The following is a 5657-nucleotide window of genomic DNA, read 5'->3' as shown; positions in this document are numbered from 1 at the left end:
GTGGGCCTGCTGCTTCCTGCATTGGAAAAAGCCAGTTTCACTGGGGCAAAGAGTAATGAAGAAGTGTTGGATGAATTATAAAGGTCACTTGTATCCACTTTTGGAGATTTTTTTATTACTTCAGTGATCAAAAACATTCTCAATTGTTTGTATTTTTCACTTTGGTGTTTGTTTTTGCTTCTGCCTGCCTGGTGTCCACTTCATCTTCTGGTAAGGGCTCCCCAGTTTTGTGCTGGAGGCCCTTTCTCTATAGGGTAGCTTTCTAGTCGGGCTGTCAACCAAGTTGTCCTAACCTGCTCCCATCTTTGCTGACCAATGAATGAGGATTTGACCCAAGCCAGGTCAATCCACTGTTCTCTCCTTGGAATTTTGGTCTGAGAGGAGAAACCGGAAGTGCAATTGCCCTGAGCTTCCATTCGCCCCAGTGACTGCACCCTGAAGGCACCGGCCATCATCAATTCAGTTTCTCCATATTCCTGAGCTATCCTGAGTCCTGTCCATTTGGAAGTCTGGTCCTTCTATTTCTATTATTTGAATCTCTCATAGCCTTCCAATTCAAAACTTTTTGCTTTCATGAGCCATGGTTGTTCTCAGTTGCTAGCCACCAAAATAGAAACAAGAGCAAAAACAACCGAGAGATCTACAGGGCTAGAGGATATGCTCCTAAATCTGAGAATGTTGTGGTGCAGTGGAGGAGCTTACCCCTGGAGAACTGCCTGTTGTTCGCACTATGCTTTGGGAAATAATCCCAAAATAACCCTGGCTCTTCTTCCTTTCCAGTTTGGATTTGTTTCCTCCAGATTTTGGCTTTTGCCAGATGTCTCTCTTCTCAGATGATCCCTAGCTTTGGGTTTTCCGAGGTTCCCTGGGCAGGCTCTGGCTTCTGTGCTCTGTGCTCTCTCTTCTTCTCAGTCCGTCCTTGCAGGCAGTGATGCCCTTTTGCTGACTGCAGCCTGGCCCAGGGTCAAGCTCAGTATACCTGGAGACAGCATGATGCCTATGTGGAAAATCTGATGGAACCTACAAAAAAGCTACTGGAACTAACAAGTGAGTTTAGCAAGGTTGCAAGACACAAAATCAAATACAAAAATCAATTTTGTTTTAATATAATACAGCAACAACCCCCAAAAAACTAACATTAGAAACCGTATTATTTATAATAGCACAAAATATTAAATACTTAGAGATAAATCTGACAAAACATGTGAAAGACCTCTACTTCTACCAACAACAAAATATGTTGTTGAGAAAAATTAAATTAAATCTCAATAAATTGAGAGTGATATGTTGTTTGTGAGTTAGAAGATGCAACATTATTACAATGTAATTCTCCCTAAATCAATAGAGTCAATAGGACCCCAATAAAAATGTCAGGTTTTTTTTTTTTTGAAGAAAAAATGTAAGTTAACTCTAAAATTCTAAAGACCTTGAATAAAATTTCAAAGACCTAGAGTAGCCAAAACAACTAAAAAAAAAAAAAAAAGAACAAAGTTGGAAGACCAACAATGCCTGATTTAAGGACTTATTATAAAGCTACAGTAATCAAGATAGTGTAGTATGGGCATTAAGATTAGATAAGAAGATCAATGGAGCAAAATAAAGAGTCAAGAAACAGGCATACCTCTATGGGATGTTGATTTTCAAGAAAAGTGCACAAGCAGGAGGGAGACAAAGCAGTGGCCATTGGCTTCAGGCCTCTGGAATCCAGCCCTCGCTCTATTCACTGCAGAAATGACTGCTGTTCACGCAGGCAACATAAACGTCAAGTGGGACCCCAAAAGTCTAGAGATCAGGACTCTGGCAGTTGGGAGACTCTTGGAGCTCCTTGTTACATAGGTTACAACCCTGGTAAACACCAATAGTAAAGGGCCCTCTAGTAAGAAGAGAGGTCATTCCAAGAAGGCCCATGTTTTGGCTGCATCTGTTGAACAAGCAACTGAGAATTTCTTGGACAAGGGGGATAAAGTTGCAAAGGAGAACCAGTTTCTCAAGGAGGAGCTTGTGGCTGCTGTAGAAGATGTTTGACAACAAGGTGATTTGATGGACTGCTGTGGGAGAGTTCGCAGATGATCCCTGCTCTTCCGTGAAGCGAGGCAACATGGTTTGGGCAGCTCGAGCTTTGCCCTCTGCTGTTACCCAGTTGCTGATTTTGGCTGACATGGCAGATGTCTACAAATTACTTGTTCAGCTCAAAGTTGTGGAAGATGGCATCTTGAAGTTGAGGAATGCTGGCAATGAACAAGACTTAGGAATACAGTATAAAGCCCTAAAACCTGAAGTGGATAAGCTGAACATTATGGCAGCCAAAAGGCAACAGGAACTGAAAGATGTTGGCCATCGTGATCAAATGGCTGCAGCTAGAGGAATCCTGCAGAAGAAAGTTCCGATCCTCTATACTGCATCCCAGGCATGCCTACAGCACCCTGATGTCGCAGCCTATAAGGCCAACAGGGACTTGATGTACAAGCAGCTGCGGCAGGCGGTCACAGGCATTTCCAATGCAGCCCAGGCCACTGTCTCAGATGATGCCTCCCAGCACCAGGGGGGAGGAGGAGGAGAACTGGCATATGCACTCAATAACTTTGAAAAACAAATCATTGTGGACCCCTTGAGCTTCATTGAGGAGTACTTTAGGCCTTCCCTGGAGGAGCGCCTGGAAAGCATCATTAGCAGGGCTGCCTTGATGGCCGACTCATCCTGCACTCGTGATGATCGTCGTGAGTGAATTGTGGCAGAATGTAATGCTGTTCACCAGGCCCTGCAGGACCTGCTTTTGGAGTACATGATCTATGCTGTACATAAAGAAAGAAGCGATGCACTCAATTCTTCAATAGATAAAATGACCAAGAAGACCAGGGACTTGCGTAGACAGCTCTGCAAAGCTGTCGTGGACCATGTTTCAGATTCTTTTCTGGAAACCAATGTTCCACTTTTGGTATTGATTGAAGCTGCAAAGAATGGAAATAAGAAAGAAATTAAGGAGCATGCCCAAGTTTTTCGTGGACATGCCAACAAATTGGTTGAGGTTGCCAACTTGGCCTAACCCATCTCAAATAATGAAGAAGGTGTAAAGCTTGTTTGAATGTCTGCAAGCCAGTCTAGCCCTCTGTCTTCAGGTTATCAATGCTGCCTTGGCTTTAGCAGCAAAACCACAGAGTAAACTGGCCCAAGAGAACATGGATCTTTTTAAAGAACAATGGGGAAAACAAGTCTGTTCTCACAGATGCTGTCAATGGCATAACTTCCACTGATGCCTTCTTGGCTGTCTCAGAGAATCACATTTTGGACCATGTGAACAAATGTGCCATTGCTCTCCAAGAGAAGGATGTGGATGACCTGGACCACATAGCTGGTGCAATTCGAGGCTGGGCAGCCCGGGTCATTCACGTAGTCACCTCAGAGATGGGCAACTATGAGCCAGGAGTCTACACAGAGAAGGTTCTGGAAGCCACTAAGCTGCTCTCTAACACAGTCATGCCACGTTTTACTGAGCAAGTAGAAGCGGCTGTGGAAGCCCTCAGCTTGGACCCTGCCCAGCCCATGGATGAGAATGAGTTTATCAATGCCTCCCTCCTGGTATATGATGGCATCTGGGACATCAGGAAAGCAGTGCTAATGATAAGAACTCCTGAGGAGTTGGATGACTCTGGCTTTGAGACGGAAGATTTCGATGTCAGAAATAGGACGAGCGTCCAGACAGAAGACAATCAGCTGATAGCTGGCCAGAGTGTCCGGGCGATCGTGGCTGAGCTTCCCCAGGAGCAGAAAGCGAAGACTGAAGAACAGGTGGCCAGCTTCCAGGAAGAAAAGAGCAAGCTGGATGCTGAAGTGTCCAAATGGGATGACAGTGGCAATGACATCATTGTGCTGGCAAAGCAGATGTGCATGATTATGATGGAGATGACTGACTTTACCCTAGGTAAAGGACCACTCAAAAATACGTCAGATGTCATCAGTGCTGCCAAGAAAATTGCTGAGACAGGATCCAGGATGGAGAAGCTTGGCCACACCATTGCAGACCACTGCCTCTACTTGGCCTGCAAGCAAGACCTGCTGGTCTACATGCAACACATCGCCCTCTACTACCACCAGCTCAACATCTGTTGCAAGGTCAAGGCCGAGGTACAGAATCTCAGCTCATTGTCTCTGGGGTGGACAGCTCCATGTCCCTGATCCAGGCAGCAAAGAACTTGATGAATGCTGTGGTTCAGACAGTGAAGGCATCTTATGTCGCCTCTACCAAATACAAAAAGTCTCAGGGTATGGCTTCCCTCAACCTTCCTGCTGGGTCATGGAAGATGAAGGCACCAGAGAAAAAGCCCTTCGTGAAGAGAGAGAAACAGGATGAGACACAGACCAAGATTAAACTGGCATCTCAGAAGAAGCACGTGAACCTGGTGCAGGCCCTCAGCGAGTTCAAAGCCATGGACAGCATCTAGGTCTGCCCAGGCCAGCTGCCCCCACCCCTTGGGGCTCCTGAAGATCAGTCACTGTCCGTCACTTGCATGAATTTGATAAATACAACACTGATGTTAGATTCCACGGGGAAACGGGCAGACTGTGAACCAGTCCAGGTGGTGAATTTTCCAAGGACGTACTTGTGTTTAAGTTGATTAAAAATGTTTTCAGAATGCATTTTAGAATGCATTTAGCTATATTTTTTTATCTGCTTAAAGAAAAGTAAAAATTCCATAACCAAAGAGAATCCCACATAAAGTTGTTAGTAATGCTCTGACCAAGCCCATATGCCCATTCTCTTAGTGGTGGCAGCATTAGGGTTTGAGAAGGGAATTTGGCTCAACCTCAGCTAAGAGGATGCAGTCCAGACAGCTTGACTGCTTTTAAATGACCAAAGATGACCTTTGGTAAACAACCTGGGCATCTTAGGAAGCAGTCCGTGGAGAAGGAATCTTCTCAGAAAGGTCTTTAGAGGGACAAACTCGGTAAAACTAAATGTGTCATGAAGAAAACGGATTACTCTCTTTATGATCTGAAATGAGAATTTTAATGCATGGTTACAATTACTAATGCACGCTGCTGCAGGACATTAATAAAGTTGCTTTTTTGCAGGCTAGAGTGTCATAATGCCATAATCAGAACACACCTTCCCCTCTCTTCCAGCTTCTAATGCAAATTCATCGGGTTCACTTCTAATAATTGGAATGTTTGCCACTTTGGGCTTGCAGCAGAAAACCCTGACAGAGTAGTGTTTGCTTAGGCAATAATTTAGACTTTACCTTATTTGTGATAACTATAGTGATTACTACAACTACAAGGCATAATTTACTATCTCATTTAAATTTTATGAATTTGAATGTTTTTTACACTAACTTTTCCCAATAAAGTCCACTATGAAACCATGAAAAAAAAAGTGCAGAAGCACTTCAGTGGAGAAAGGATAAGTCTTTTGAACAAAAGGCTGTAACAATGAACATATCCATGCAAAATAAAACGAAATTTTAATTTATATCTTATATCATATACAAAAGCTTAACTCAAATGAATCATAGACTTAAATGTGAAATTAGAAGCTATGAATCTTCTAGTATAAAATGCAGATGAAAATCTTCATGATCTTGAGTAAGTCCAAGATTTTTTCAAGGTACTATATTAAAAGCTCAATCCATAAAATAAAAATAAAATGGGTACATTGAACT

At 43.3% G+C, this 5657-nt stretch overlaps 1 pseudogene across 1 annotated transcript; it reads left to right on the top strand.

Annotated features, from left to right (window-relative positions):
• Positions 1 to 1664: 1664 nt before the first annotated feature.
• On the top strand, positions 1665 to 5074 carry LOC108293227 (annotated as a pseudogene). The gene has a single exon (XR_001820600.2). The product of XR_001820600.2 is annotated as a catenin alpha-1-like (transcript).
• The last annotated feature ends 583 nt before the right edge of the window (positions 5075 to 5657 follow it).

The sequence above is a fragment of the Cebus imitator genome, unplaced genomic scaffold (assembly GCF_001604975.1).
Source record: "Cebus imitator isolate Cc_AM_T3 unplaced genomic scaffold, Cebus_imitator-1.0 Scaffold525, whole genome shotgun sequence".
Lineage (NCBI taxonomy): Eukaryota > Metazoa > Chordata > Mammalia > Primates > Cebidae > Cebus > Cebus imitator.
The sequence above is the reverse complement of the archived record's forward strand: the minus strand, read 5'-3'. Positions and strand labels throughout refer to the sequence as shown.